A 16,232-nucleotide genomic window follows, 5' to 3' on the forward strand; every position below is an offset into this window, starting at 1 on the left:
GTCTTACTGTCAGAATTTGTAAGATCCTAAAACTAACAACACGGTCCCAGGCAGGACAAATGGCTTCAAATTTTCTGAACTGCAAAGAATTATTAGATTCAGGGATTTAGGCAGCAAACTAGTAAAAACACAAAGATTTGATTAGACTCAATGTATGTAATGTTGTGTTATGCCACAAAAGGGATTATGTAAGGCTCCAGAAAAATGTAATGAGGGGGAAAAGCGGAGCCTTTTATTGTACGAATTTAAAAATGTAGGGAGCTAAGGGAACATATCATTTGCTTAAGAGAGACTAAAGATCAAACTACCTTTGAATCCAGATACTGTGTTTGTCAGTTGAGGTCTTGAGTCACATACACTTTCCGTGCTCAAAGTTAATTCTGACCTTAAAAATTTCTTTGTGAAACAGAGTATTAAAACATGTCAAGCTGAAGTTACTGAGAAAGAGCTTGTGGGAGGGTCTTGATATCATGGGAATATATTGTGGTTTATGCAAAGTTTCTTCAATCACAGGTTTCCACTGATGAACAACAACAAAAAAGTAGTTAAATAAAAAGATCAATTTTTCATTTGACACAAAGTAAATCATTACTTTCTTCTGGGATGTGCAGTACCTTTTCCCACTGTTGGTTCCATTTCCCATCATACCCTTGACCTTGGAGGTCAGCTGTCATTGGAAGATGAAGCTCTGAATAAACAGAGAAGACCCTGTGGTGTGTCTTATCTCTGCATTTTGCCTCAAATCTCCGGGCGGAGCTTTAAATTATTCATCCACTAGTGCTCTCTCCGAGTTACACATCTCCATCACCCGCTCCCCCTTCCCCCTCCTCATTTGTGAGTGAAGGCGGTATCCTTGGGAACCTTATCAGAGATCGCAGATTCAGGCTCCAGAAATGAAATAAAAGAGGAAATTGGCTGTATTAGCATAAGAGGAGTCAGCCTGGAGTTGAATACACACATCACCCAGCAGCATACTGGCTTCCCTTATCAGTAGTGTTTGATCACTACTTTCCTTTTTTTTTTTTATATACATTCTTTAATTCCATCCAGCCCACTCCTTTGTTCCAACTCATATGAGGGAACATATGAAATAAGGGCAGATGGCATAAGGTCCTGAATAGTTTTCAACACTTCCAACCTTCCTAGGTTCAATAAAAACAGCATAAATAAAATGCTTATTTTAAGATAGCTTTTACAGCATAACCTCTCTCTCCTACCCCCAGGAAAAGAGTTGTTATTGTGATTTCAAGGGGGAAAGAAACTGTAAATAGTTAAAGTTTGATTTGACGGATGTTGCAGCAAAAGCCAGAGTATCATTCAGGAGCATAATCTAAGATATGGGTTAAATACAGTCATGCATTTTCCTTTTTTGGTGGAAGCACAGGTAGCAAACTGTGATTTTATTTTTTTTGGCCAGAAAAATGAGTTCTTCCTCAATGTATCCTTCAAAACTATTCTTTGAGACAAGGCCCTTAGAATATATTCTGATTAAGGATGTTGCCGTAGTGAGTTCATTTTATCTATAAAAATAGTAGCCCGAAATGCTATTTTTAAAGATGTATTTCATTAAAGTGTTCTGCACACACAAATGTACATCATAACAATTAAAAACACCATATTCTTTTGAAGGTGGTTTTTCTAAGTTTTCTTTGTAATGCAAGGATCAGTAATGCTAGGTCAATATATGTTTATTTCATGCTTAATATTTTTTCCTTAAAACTCATCAAATATCACCTCTAGTTTTCTCCAAAAGACTAATTTTGGTTAGGCAAAACATGGCATTGATTACTAAATCAAGTTTATGAAACTTTAAAATTTTCAGTCTCACTAATATTCTGTATTATTCATTGCCACAGATTAGATGACAGATGGAATGCTCTGGGTCTGGTATTGCATGATAATTATTATGGCATTTTTTTCAAATTTCACTGCTATATCTTCTTATATATTGCTATATCTATCTTATATATTGCAGAATAATAATTAGCAATGCTCCTTTTATGCCTGGGCTAAATATTGCCTTCGACGTAGTACTTGACTTGATGTAGTTTCTAATTCACTTGCACATGCTTATTTCATTTAAGGCACATTACAACTTTTAGAGTAATTTTTGTTTTTCTCCTTTCTACACCCACCTCTTATTAAAAGAAAGAGACTAAGTTTTGGATTTTGTCAGTAAATGATAAAGACAGGACTCCAGCTCAGTCCTTCCCCTCAAAGTCCTGTTGGAAATTTTCTTTATATTCCTTTAGTAAGTAATAATCAGAAGAGCCATCACCTTTAGTAATCAGAAGAGCCATCACCTTTATGCTGAAATCATGTGCAAAAACTAGTGAGTGACATAATGATAAACCAGGAAGCTAGTGGCAGGAATTGGCAGAACCCAAGGATGATGACCAAACTTTCAGTCATGTAATGTACTTCTTTCTCAGAAAGATTCCTATGAGACAGGAAAATGCTGGGTGATTTCAATTCTGAAACAAAACAAAACACAGCATGTTGGCTGAAATGAACTGATAATATTTTTTATTATCTCCGTACAGCATTCTGATTGTTGAAGTAAAGAAGGAAATAATTAAGTTATTGTAGTATGTCAGGTTTGCTAATCTAGGCTCTCAAAGTATAGTAGAAATGTATTTTCAAAGTCAGTGGTGAGAGTGAGATAGATAATTAAGATTCTACAGATTAGTCCCTCATAATCAACTCACCCACAAATGTTTACTCAATGCTTATAATGTACAGGCTTAAGAGATCCAGAATAAACACATACAATGGGAGCAAGTTTTCAAGGAAGTAATTTTTCCTATACATGAATATGTTTAAAAATTAAATACTACAAAAGTACTTAAATTGAAAGGCAAAAACATTGTGTCCTACATGATCCCTGGTCTTGTTCTTCATAACCAACCAGTTTTCATACATTCTATTTTTATTAGTCTATATGCTTTAACGTTCTATTTTTCACCACTGCCAAATCCTCTAAAACTGAGATAAATTGGACTTTTCAATGTCCTAACAATAGTACCTAACTCCCACTGAGCAATTACTCTGTGCCAAGCACTGTCCCAATCACTTGGTATGTATTGGTGTAATTATTTCTAAAAGTCATCATATGAGATAGGTATCATTATTCTGCCCACTTTACAGATGAAGAGATTGAGTCAGAATGCACTTTGAAAACAATTATTTAAATTCAATTTTCCCACCTGTAAAAGTATATATATATATATATATATATATATATATATACACACACACGCACACACACACGTATACATACTATATAATATATATATCATATATACATTTAAAGAAGTTTTTTGCTGCTTTTAATAAAATGTGTGTGCTTGAAAACTTCAGTGTGAAAAACATGAAATTATAAGAAAAATTGATTTGTCATGCTTATATCTGTAAATATTTAAAGTTTTATATAAACTACTAATTACTATTTTAGGTAAAGGTGGATATTTTCAATGAAAGGACAATGATAACAGATATTTATATAAATTACCATTTTGAGGCATCTTGTATATTATAATTGACCTGTTTTTTCTATGCTATATGTGATTTTTATCTTTTTTTAAACAGGATTATTTCTCATCTCACTGTGTAATATATTATGATGCATCACTACATGCCATTGACCCTCTCAGTGGTCTACCAGTTGGCTCTCAATAACACGCTATGGCTCTATTCAATTCATCCAACTTGGTATTCAGTCCTTACAATTCGTATTCTCAAGTTTCTTTTCTGCCCTGAGCAATATTTATTATTTCATTGCTATTTTTCTCCCTATCCATTTTCCCTGCTCTCTTCCTAGAAATCCTAGTAGTGTCATGTTGGGTCTTCTGGATAGATCGCCTATATTTTCTACCTTACATCTTGTATTTTCAGACTCTCCTTCATATTCTAATCTTGTATTTATCTTCCAAATCTATGTCTGAAGCTTTTAATTGGAAATTTACTTTAAATTTCTATGCGCTCCTTTTTTACAACATCCCATTCTCTTTCATTTGCTCATTCACTTTGTGTGTTGTGTGTGTGTGTGCATTCATGCATGCATGTGTATATCTTCTCATATTGCTCTGAGAATGCTACAGAAGTTTTTTTTTTTAGTTTTGTTCTACACCTACTTTATTCTTTTACTATCATTATAATGGGATCTCAGGAGTGAGTCAAGATACAGAAGTGTGCTTGATCTGTCATCTTGAAGAAAAAAAAACTCTGATAGCTCATATATTTAAAAGTTACTCACAAGCTAAGAAGATTGATTTGATTAGTTAACCCTAGCTAACATGCTCTAAACAAAGTATAGTTTACCTCAGTTAATGTTTTCAGTGTCTCTTTTGAGTTATTGCTTATATTTCTTAAATATTTTTTCTTTGTTACCATTATGGTGTATTGCATTGTTGATGCAAATAAAAGGATGAAAGTCTCAAACTGTAGAATTTAAGATCAAAAAGGTGATGTAAATGGTACCATCTGTAGTAACAGCATTAAAGCAAACAATGAACCATACTGAAGTACCTTGTAGAACACAATATTTACCATGTTGGGGCAACCAAGTTGTGAGTATGATACTTGTGTACAAATAGATATAAAAGACAAAAAAGGAAAGTACAAATAAGAAAGAGAGGAATAAATTATGAAAAAAATTATTAAAGCAATATCCCCTAAGCCTACTTACAGTATTGAATTCCTTGATATTTTACCAAATAACTACATAAAACTACTAATTTAAAATAAATTTAGCAAATAATTGTGGCTTCTCCAGCAAACCAACTGAGGTTTCTCAGAAAAGCACAGGGAATTATTTCCAAAACAAACTGTTGCTTACATCTAGCAATCCACTTCTGGATATATATCCAAAGAACTGAAATCAGAATTTCGAAGAGATATCTGCACTCCCATGTTCATTGCAGCATTACTCACGGTAGCCATGATATGGAAACTACATACATGTCCATCAGTGGATGAATGGATAAAGAAAATGTGGCACATATATACAACAGAATACTATTTAGCCAAAAGAAGGAAATCCTGTCAAATGCAACAACATGAATGAACCAATGAACATTATGCCAAGTGAAATAAGCCACAGAAGGACAATTCCTGCATGATTCCACTTACATGAGGAATCTAAAATAGTCAAACTCATAGAAACAAAGAGTAGAATGGTGCTTGCCAGGGGCTGATGGTTGGAAGAAATGGGGAGGTGCTGTTCACTGGGTATGAAGTTTCTGTTACAACTTCTAGAGATCTACTGTACAGCACTGTGTCTATAGTTAACTCATATCAGGTGTTCTTGTCACAATTTAAAAAAATTAATCCAAAAGATTGCTTCCTTTTGTTGTAAAATTCAAAGCAGAGATCAAAGTTACAAAGAACTGTTGAAAGTTACATTTTAAAACCAAAAGTGGCATGGATCACTTCCAAGAAACTTGAAAAAGCTACTTATAAATTAATGACTTCTTTGTGCTTTTTTTCCAGAGAGCAAAATGAACTACTGGGTAAATGATTTTATGAAATGACAATGTGGACTTTTTGCCTTCAGGATGAGATGCTGTCACTCTGATGGGTTCGTGTGAGCAGGTATTTTACAATGTAATTGGATGGAATTACTGATGGGCTGAGTAAAAGTGATCTCAGCATATGTATGTTGCATATGTGGGGAAAATGCTGGATAACTTTTTGTTTGGTTGATTATTGAACACCTATGCTTCAGGAGAAGAAATCTAGTCACCAATACTGTGGTTGCTCAAATATATTCTAGAAAAAGAGCTTTGAAGTTAGCGTTGATAAAGCCTCAACAATCTTTGCATCGGGGAAAAGTCTTCCTAGTATACCAATAAGAGGAGTAACTGAATGCCCTTCTAGACACTACTTTAATTGTAGAAAAGAGTTGAAAGTTTACAATTTACTACCTAATCATGATTCAGGACTGGATACAGTAAAAATTGTATGGTCAAATTTCAGCGTGTAAAAATGTTACTGCTTTGTGGATAGGTCATGAATAGAAGACTGTGCTTTCCCAAACTTCCAAACCAGAAGTATTTGGGGTGGGGGTGGGGGGGTGGGAAGGTATTCACGTGAGATTTCATATGAGGAGTAAAATAAAAACTTGAGCCTGAATACACATTCAAGCAGCCTTTTCTAAGTGGAATAATCAAATCAATCATATATATTATCCTGACCTGTAGCTGTCAGGCTAGAGCTTAAAATATCACAATTTTAATGGAAAAGAAAATATACCAGTATTTATTAAGATGACTGAAATCTAATATTTTATTCCTATATGGATAGCACTAAATATTCATTAAAATTTCCTTGAATTTGGAAACAATTCAACGAACAAATATATTTAGATATGATCATTTGTTCCCTTGTTTTTGAAGAGTGTGTTTTCTATAGAGAAGTTAGCATATTTATATATTACATAAGGTCAATGAGCAAATATTAGGAGCAAATATTAGGATCATTTTGATATGTTCCAAAACATAGCGCCATGTCGGAAGCATTACTTTCTAAAAACACCAATAATGCTTGCATGGTCGTTATTATTGTTCATAAGAATAAGCAAAGATCGTCATTGTGCAGTTCCTTTGTATGACAATTAGTTTCAAAATAAATGAAATATTTAAAAAAATCCATTTGTAATTAGTAAGACCAAGAATGAATTTCAACAGCTACACTATGGCAGTCAGGCCTTGATTCCTTGCTGTTCAGCTCCAACCAGGACTGAGGTAAATTTAAAAAGTAACTGAATCTCTTGGGTTCCTGCCACACATGAGTCTCTCTAACAGACTCACAGACAGATGGACAGCTCCTTCCCTGTCATTACAATGGAATTAAAAATGACAAAACCAAACAACAACAACAAAATTTGCAATCATCCTTTTATTTTTCTGTGTTTTTGGATTTCCCTCTGCTCTCAACCACTCCTTATTTATACATTCAAGAAGAAAACATAGAAAAGGGGGGGAAAAAATAAAAAAGAAACACTCTGTGAAATCCAGAGGAATTACGGCCTTTAGAATTATCATTTTTTTCATTATTACTATAGTAATTTTATTTTGGAAAGGCATTCATACTCCCTGAAACTGAAATTATCAAATGTTATAAATCTTATGCATATATATATTTAACAACTTTATTGAGGTAAAATTAATATATAAAAACTGCATATATTTAATGTATATAATTTGACTAATTTGAGGAATTTGGACATATGTATACAACCATATATAACCATAACCACAATGAAGGGAACAGATATATCCATCACCTTCAAAAGTTTCCTTATGCCTCTTTGTGGTGCATGTGTGTTTCTGTGTGTTTGGTAAGACCACCTAAAAAGAGATCTACTTTCTTAACAAATTTTTAAGTGTGCAGCATTGTTATCTATAGGCATTATGTTGTACAACGGACCTCTAGAACTTCTTCATCCTGCTTAACTGAAACTTTATACCCCTTGAACAGCAACTCCCCTTTATATTATATTTTTGTGCCTTATGCAACTTTTATCCCCTTTCCAAATGTGAGAGACAGGGATAACTTTCCAAATGTTTCCCTTCATATGGATCACCTGAATTGTCCTCAGTCAAATGAAGTCGACCATTTAGTTTAGAACATTCATTGATTATGTAGGTTCAGAATTAACTATGAAATCGCATGGTCTTATACTGATCCTTTCTAAGTTGGATTCCTATTGAACTTTTGTTAGAAGTGCAGGCACCACAGGAAAGTGGGCCAAAAGCTCACCTAACAATGACTCTCTGCTACCCATGGCTATAAAACACTTCATCTGTTTTGAGGCGGATGCGGCAGAAACAAATGGAGAGGGAGGGCAGAATTGGGCTGAGTTTTCCCATCACTGCAGTCTGATCATGGCCTGGCCTCAGGGAAAGGCTGTCAGAGACTGCTTATTTGTGGCTCCTTGTCATTTCCTTCTCCTTGACCCCAACATCCTGTTATGATGTGAGGCGGATATCAGGCAAGAGTCACTACCAAATACACAGATAACCTCTAGAAAAGGGGGCAAGCCTGTTGGACTACAACCGACACTCCGGCTTTATGGAGGGAGCACAAAAATCAGGGTGGCGGTCGGGGTGCAGTGGCATCATAAATGTATCATAGGAAGTCCTGTCCTCATGAAGCACTCAATTTGATTGAAGAAAAAAATACTTCTCAAAAGGAAACACTGATTAAAAAACAAAAACCAAAAAACAAGAGAGTTGTGTGTGTCCTAAATTGTGCAGGATCGACTCTAGGGGCTGAAGGCATTCAGAAGAGAAAAATCAATGAGTGTTGCCATGGTCAGGGAAATACCCCGTAGGAGAGGACTTCCAGGATCCTCCAGTGGAGCAGAGCAGCTGGTCATTCGAGGTTATACATTTCCCTGATTCTGCTTTTCTTTGGCAGGAGAAATGCAAACTGTCCACTTTCCTTGCGTCATCAGTCTCAGAAGTATGAGAACAGCCGTGCTCTCTTTGCACATGGCTTAGCAGCTACAAAACCCTTGCCAAATCTTACAATGGTGTCTGTGTGTGTGTTTGTGTGTGTACACATGTGCACACAAGTGTTTCTCTCCCTCACACTGCCTGCACGAATCCAAGGTGGCATCATGAGAACCCTGAAATTTGCATGATTTGTGAGAGGCTCATGTGAGTTGGCAAGGCCATGGCAGCTTAAACAAAAAGTGCAGCTGTCCTAACTCTCAGCTTCCTGGCACTGGCCTCCCTGCAGCCCCTCCTTCCCGTCCCCAGTGCCAACCAGGTCAACTGCACTGCTTCCCTTTAAAGTAACAGTATCCCAATATTTCTAATATAAATACTTCCGTTTCACTCATTACTCTCCATGATATAATCTTCCTGATAGGCATTCTTTTTAAGTTTGGATTTATAATCTTAAAAAATAAAATCTGTACCAGTATGGGAATTATTAAATTTATATTACGTAAGGTATTAAATTTATATTTAGTGTCTCCTGAGACACTAAATAGTGTGTGTGTGTGTGTGTGTGTGTATATATATATATATATATCTACACTTGTCCTTTCCTCAGAGGGTTCCCAAGATGTGGCTTATCAAAAGTCTTTAAAATGAGCTCTCTTCTCTTGTAATGAAAAGACAGAAGGACTTCCAGCCAAGATGGAATAACCGAGACTGAAGTTACCCATCAGCCTGAAAGAACTGAAAATTAAAAAACAGACAAAATATATGGAAAATGGTTTTTCAGATATTGGATATCAGGCAGCACAGGGCAGTAATTCCTAAGAGAGGGGAAACAAAGTGAGCCCTAAGACTACCCCAGAGGCCACAGTGCAGGAAGGAAGAATCCAGGTGAGCCTGGAGGCCTTCCTGGAAGAGTGGTGGGAAAAAAGTCACACAGCAGGAGAACTCCAGAGATCCCTAGCAGGTCTCCCCTAGGTCGTCAGCTGAGTACAGATCAGTGCAAGCATGGGAGGAGTCTACCCAAAGCTGGCAGAGAAACACCAAAAAGCATGAAGATCTTTGTCTTACAACCATCCAGAGTGAAAATGCTTTGCAATTCAAGGACGTTGCTTAGAGTACTCAGTTGGGTCTTGCCTCAGTGGAGGAGAAAAATTCAGCTCTAGAATAAAAAGCTTCTCTGACACATATAAAAATGGTTCAAGGCAAGCCTCAAAAGGTTCAAACTGTTTCCAAGTGACTTATTTGTTTCCCAGAGCAAAGCTCAATAATTGTACAAAAATACAAAAATACCTAGCATTGAACAAGATAAAATTCACAATTTCTGGCACCTAGTCAAAATTACTAGGAATTCAAGGAAGCAGGAAAATATGGCCCCAAATGAGGAAGGGGGGGGAGAAAAAAAAAACTTCAATAGAAACAGAACTAGGAATGACACAGATGATAATAACAAAGACATTAAAACAATTATTATAACTATATTCCATATGCTTAAGAAAGCAGAGAAAAAACTGAGGATGTTTAAGCAGAGACAGAAGATACTGAAAAGATCCAAAACAATCATCTAGAGATGAAAATTATAAGAATAAAATATATCAGATGGGGTGGCATGCAGAATAATAGCTCCTTAAAGATGTCTACATCCTAATCCCCAGAACCTGTATGCTACCTCATGACAAAAAGGATTTTGTAGATGTGATGAAGTTAAGAGCCTTGATATGGGGAGATTATCCTGGATTTTCCAGATGGATCCAATGTAATCACACTGGTCCTTAAAAATGGAAGGAGGAGGCAGAAAAAGAAAATTACAGTAAAAGAGTGACAATGGAAGCAGGTCAGAGGGTTGCTGTCTTGCTGGCTTTCCAGGAGGAAGGGGGGTCAAAAGCCAGGGAATGTATGTGGTCTTTAGAAGCTGGAAATGGCAAGGAAAGATATAATATAGGTGCAGCATCAAATATAGCTGTATCCTATGGGTAAATACCAAGTTACTGTGTATCTGTGGGTAGATAATAGTTACCGTTACAGTCAAGTAAGTATAAATGTATCTATGTTTCTCTTCATTCTATTCTAATCAACTCTTAGTTTTTTATTCCCTTTAAAAATGGGATACTTTAAATTGAGTATTACTGGTCTAGTATATAGACATAGAGAGATGTTGAAAAATGAATTGTTTCCTCATTTCAATCCGTTAACAGATGGTACAATATGGCGGGACAAACACTGGATTTGGGAGCAGGAAGTAACTGGGAAAGTGTTCTGTCCCTGCTACAAGAGTTGAGGGCCCTTTGAGTGTCATCCAATCTTTATACACTCCTTTCTTCATATCTGTAAATGATTTATTGGCAATACCTCAAGGACTTAGCAAGTTGGAATGCCATCATCTAGATGTCAACAATTTACATAAATCTTCTTGGGTTCTTCTCATTAACTTATAGCATAGCTCCCCCATAGCATGTAAGAATTAAGTCTCACACTTTGGTGTGCTCACTATTTCAGGTATAATTTAACCATTCTGTCAAACTATAAAACATCCATATGGGCAACCATTAGATGAGGGGAAATTTTCTCAATTTTCTAAAATTAATATTTCTAACACATGAATGGTGAAAACATACTGATTTACTGTTTACACAGAGTATGCAGCAATGCTGCAGACTATTCGACCATTTGTGGGTCTTTCTTTTTGGGGCTGCACAGGACAGCTTGCAGGATCTTAGTTCCCTGACCTGGGCCCCAGCAGTGAAAGCACCGGGTCCTAACCACTGGACTGCCAGGGGATTCCCCAGACCATTTGTTTATGCTGCACATGTCAATAAAACTTCTCTTGCCCATTCATTTAGGAATTCATGTTTCATATCCTATAGACACATTACCATCCTCATCCCCATCCTCCAGTTTAGCATTCATTCATCATTCATACATTTATGTACAAACATACTAACTTACTCATTCAGAAACATTTATTAAGCTCTTACACATGCCAGACACCATTCATAGCTCTGAAAATACAGCCCTGGACCAGACATACACGGTCCACTTCTTTATAAACTTATAGTCCATACTGAAAAACATTAATTCCAGATCCAATAAGTACTATGAATTTGGACTAAAGCGTGTTATGAAAGCATGTAATATAATTGGCCGGTTTTGTTCTTGAAATATTTACTTGCCTCATTCTATGACATCATGTCTTTTGCTTTCCTCTTGCCTTTTGGACCATTGTCTGGCTCCTTGGTTAGATAATCCTCCCACTGTCTCTTAAAATATTGGAGTTTTCCAGGGCACTGTTGTAGAAGTATCTCTCTTCTCAATCTACACTCTCCATGGCTAATCTTATGCATTTCCCCAGGCCTGCATCCTGACCACAGCCCATCACTCCCCAGAGCCTCATACCCAAATAGCCAACTCCTTGTCCTGATATCTTTACTTGTATGTCTCACAGTTGTCTGAAACTGTATCTCTAAATTTGAGTTTACAGTTTGTAAACACATTTATTCTCTTTGTTCTCTTTTCCCTGTATTTCAAATTCTTTCTAATTTTGTGCCTTAAAACATTTTGTGTCTGCAAAAGCATCACTGGTTATTAGCCAGGAAGTCACTTAAGAATCTTCTGAAAATAATAGAATAATTGGGTCAAATTGTTCATTGAACAGTGATGTAAAATAACTTGGTACAATGCTTCCTTGTTTATGATTTTATTAAAATTATGGTAAACCAAAGTTACCAAAGCATCATTGTTTGAGTATATGAACCAAAAATATCACTTAGTTTCAGTAGGTTGCATTACGTAAATCATTCATTATTTATTTAGGACTCAGCTCCAGTTTGCAACCACCCACCTCAACACACACACACACACACACACAAACACAAAATGACTGCACAACTCATAGTTGCTTATATTCATCACCAATGTCAATCATTGGATCATATCAGAAGGTGAATCCTACAGCATATTTCAAATGAGAATACATTGCCTAAATTAAGGAATCTGCTATATACTAAGTTTTCCAACTCCTAGTCAGTTTTTAAATACTAAAGGCAGGGAGACCTTCAAGATGGCAGAGGAGTAAGACGAGGCGATCACCTCCCTCCACACAAATACATCAGAAAACAACTACATGTGGAACAACCCCTACAGGACACCTACTGAACGCTGGCAGAAGACCTCAGACCTCCCAACAAGCAAAAAACTCCTCACGTACCTGGGTAGGGCAAAAGGAAAAAGATGAAACAGAGACAAAAGAATAGGGACAGGACCTGCACGTCAGGGAGGGAGCTGTAAAGAAGGAAAGGTTTCCACACACTAGGAAGCCCCTTCGCGGGCGGAGACTGCAGGTGGCGGAGGGGGGAGCTTCGGAGCCACGGAGGAGAGCACAGCCACAGGGGCGCAGAGGGAAAAGCGGAGAGATTCCCGCACAGAGGATCGGTGCTGACCAGCACTCACCAGCCCGAGAGGCTTGTCTGCTCACCCGCCGGGGCGGGCGGGGGCTGGGAGCTGAGGCTCGGGCTTCGGAGGTCGGATCCCAGGGAGAGGACTGGGGTTGGCTGCATGAACACAGCCTGAAGGGGCTAGTGCGCCACAGCTAGCCAGGAGGGAGTCCGGGAAAAAGTCTGGAGCTGCCGAACAGGCAAGAGACCATTGTTTCGGGATGCGCGAGAAGAGGGGATTCAGAGCACCGCCTAAATGAGCTCCAGAGACGGGCGTGAGCCGCAGCTATCAGCGTGGACCCCAGAGACAGGGATGAAATGCTAAGGCTGCTGCTGCAGCCACCCAAAAGCCTGTGTGCAAGCACAGGTCACTCTCCACACTGCCCCTCCCGGGAGCCTGTGCAGCCCGCCACTGCCAGGGTCCCATGATCCAGGGACAACTTCCCCGGGAGAACACATGGCACGCCTCAGGCTGGTGCAACGTCACGCTGGCCTCTGCCACCCAGCCTCGCCCCGCATTCTGTACCCCACTCTCCCCCAGGGCTGAGTGAGCCAGAGGCCCCTAATCAGCTGCTCCATCAACCCCGTCCTGTCTGAGCGACGAACAGACGCCCTCAGGCAACCTACACGCAGAGGCGGGGCCAAATCCAAAGCTGAACCCCAGGAGCTGTGCGAACAAAGAAGAGAAAGGGAAGTCTCTCCCAGCAGCCTCAGGAGCAGCGGATTACATCTCCACAATCAACTTGATGTACCCTGCGTCTGTGGAATACCTGAATAGACACCGAATCATCCCAAAATTGAGGCAGTGGACTTCGGGAGCAACAGTAGACTTGGGTTTGCTGTACGCGACTGACTGGTTTCTGCTTTTATGTTTATCTTAGTTTAGTATTTAGAGTTTATTCTCATTGGTAGATTTGTTTATTGATTTAGTTGCTCTCTTCCATTTTTTTAAATATATATAGTTCTTTTTTTTTCTTTTTCTCTTTTTGTAAGTGTGTATGTGTGTGCTTCTTTGTGTGATTTTGTGGGTATAGCTTTGCTTTTACCATTTGTCCTAGGGTTCTGTCACTCCATTTCTTTTTTTTTTTTTTAGTATAGTTTTTAGCACTTGTTATCATTGGTGGATTTGTTTTTTGGTTTGGTTGCTCTCTTCTTTCTATCTTCCTTTTTTTAGTTTTTTTTTATTACTTTTTAATTTTTTCATTTTTAATAATTATTTTCCATTTTAATAACTTCCTTCCTTCCTTCCTTCCCTCCCTCCCTCCCTCCCTTCCTTCCTTCTCTTTTCTTTTCTTTTCTTTTCTTTTCTTTTCTTTTCTTTTCTTTTCTTTCTTTCTTTCTTTCTTTCTTTCTTTCTTTCTTTCTTTCTTTCTTTCTTTCTTTCTTTCTTTCTTTCTTTCTTTCTTTCTTTCTTTCTTTCTTTCTTTCTTTCTTTCTTTCTTTCTTTCTTTCTTTCTTTCTTTCTTTTCTTTCTCCCTTTTCTTCTGAGCCGTGTAGCTGTAAGGGTCTTGGTGCTCCGGCCAGGTGTCAATCCTGTGCCTCTGAGGTGGGAGAGCCCAGTTCAGGACATTGGTCCACCAGAGACCTCCCGGCTCCATGTAATATCAAATGGCAAAATATCTCCCAGAGATCTCCATCTCAGCACTAAGACCCAGCTCCACTCAACGACCAGAAAGCTACAGTGCTGGACACGCCACACCAAACAACTAGCAACACAGGAACACAACCCCACCCATTAGCAGAGAGGCTGCCTAAAATCATAATAAGGTAACAGATACCCCAAAACACACCACTGGCTGCAGTCCTGCCCACCAGAAAGACAATATCCAGCTTCATCCACCAGAACACAGGCACTAGTTCCATCCACCAGGAAGCCTACACAACTCACTGAACCAACCTTAGCCACTATGGGCAGACACCAAAAACAACGGGAATTACGAACCTGCACCCTGCAAAAAGGAGACCCCAAACACAGTAAGTTAAGCAAAATGAGAAGACAGAGAAACACACAGCAGATGAAGCAGCAAGTTAAAAACCCACCAGAACAAACAAATGAAGAGGAAATAGGCAGTCTACCTGAAAAAGAATTCAGAATAATGATAGTAAAGATGATCCAAAATCTTGGAAATAGAATGGAGAAAATATAAGAAACGTTTAACAAGGACCTAGAAGAACTAAAGAGCAAGCAAACAGTGATGAATAACACAATAAATGAAATTTAAAATTCTCTAGAAGGGATCAATAGCAGAATAACTGAGGCAGAAGAATGGAAAAGTTACCTGGAAGATAAAATAGTGGAAACAACTACTGCAGAGCACAATAAACAAAAAAAGAATGAGAAGAATTGAGAACAGTCTTAGAGACCTATGGGACAACACTAACCGCAACAACATTTGAATTATAGGGGTTCCAGAAGAAGAAAAGAAAAAGAAAGGGACTGAGAAAATACTTGAAGAGATTACAGTTGAAAACTTCCCTAACATGGGAAAGGAAATAGTCAATCAAGACCAGGAGCACAGAGAGTCCCATACAGGATAAATCCAAGGAGAAACACGCCAAGTCCCCTATTAATCAAACAATCAAAAATTAAATACAAAGAAAAAATATTAAAAGCAACAGGGAAAAACAACAAATAACATACAAGGGAATCCCCATAAGATTAACAGCTGATCTTTCAGCAGAAACTCTGCAAGCCAGAAGGGAGTGGCAAGACCGATTTAAACTGATGAAAGGGAAAAACCTACAACCAAGATGACTCTCCCCAGCAAGGATCTCATTCAGATTCGATGGAGAAATTTAAACCTTTACAGACAAGCAAAAGCTAAGAGAATTCAGCACCACCAAACCAGCAATACAAAAAATGCTAAAGGAACTTCTCTAGACAGGAAACACAAGAGAAGGAAAAGACCTACAATAACAAACCCAAAACAATTAAGAAAATGGTAATAGGAACATACATATCGATAATTTCCTTAAATGTAAATGGATTAAATGCTCCAACAAAAAGACATAGACTGGCTGAATAGATACAGAAACAAGACCCATATATATGCTGTCTACAAGAGACCCACTTCAGACCTAGGGACACATACAGACTGAAAGTGAGGGGACGGAAAAAGATATTCCATGCAAATGGAAATCAAAAGAAAGCTGGAGTAGTAATTCTCATATCAGACAAAAAGGACTTTAAAATGAAGACTATTACAAGAGACAAAGAAGGACACTGCATAATGATCAAGGGATCAATCCAAGAAGAAGATACAACAATTGTAAATATTTATGCACCCAACATAGGAGCACATCAATACATAAGGCAAATGCTAACAGCCATAAAAGGGGAAATCAACAGTAA

The sequence above is a fragment of the Balaenoptera borealis genome (genome assembly GCF_965194805.1).
Source record: "Balaenoptera borealis genome assembly, chromosome: 3".
Classification (NCBI taxonomy): Eukaryota; Metazoa; Chordata; class Mammalia; order Artiodactyla; family Balaenopteridae; genus Balaenoptera; species Balaenoptera borealis.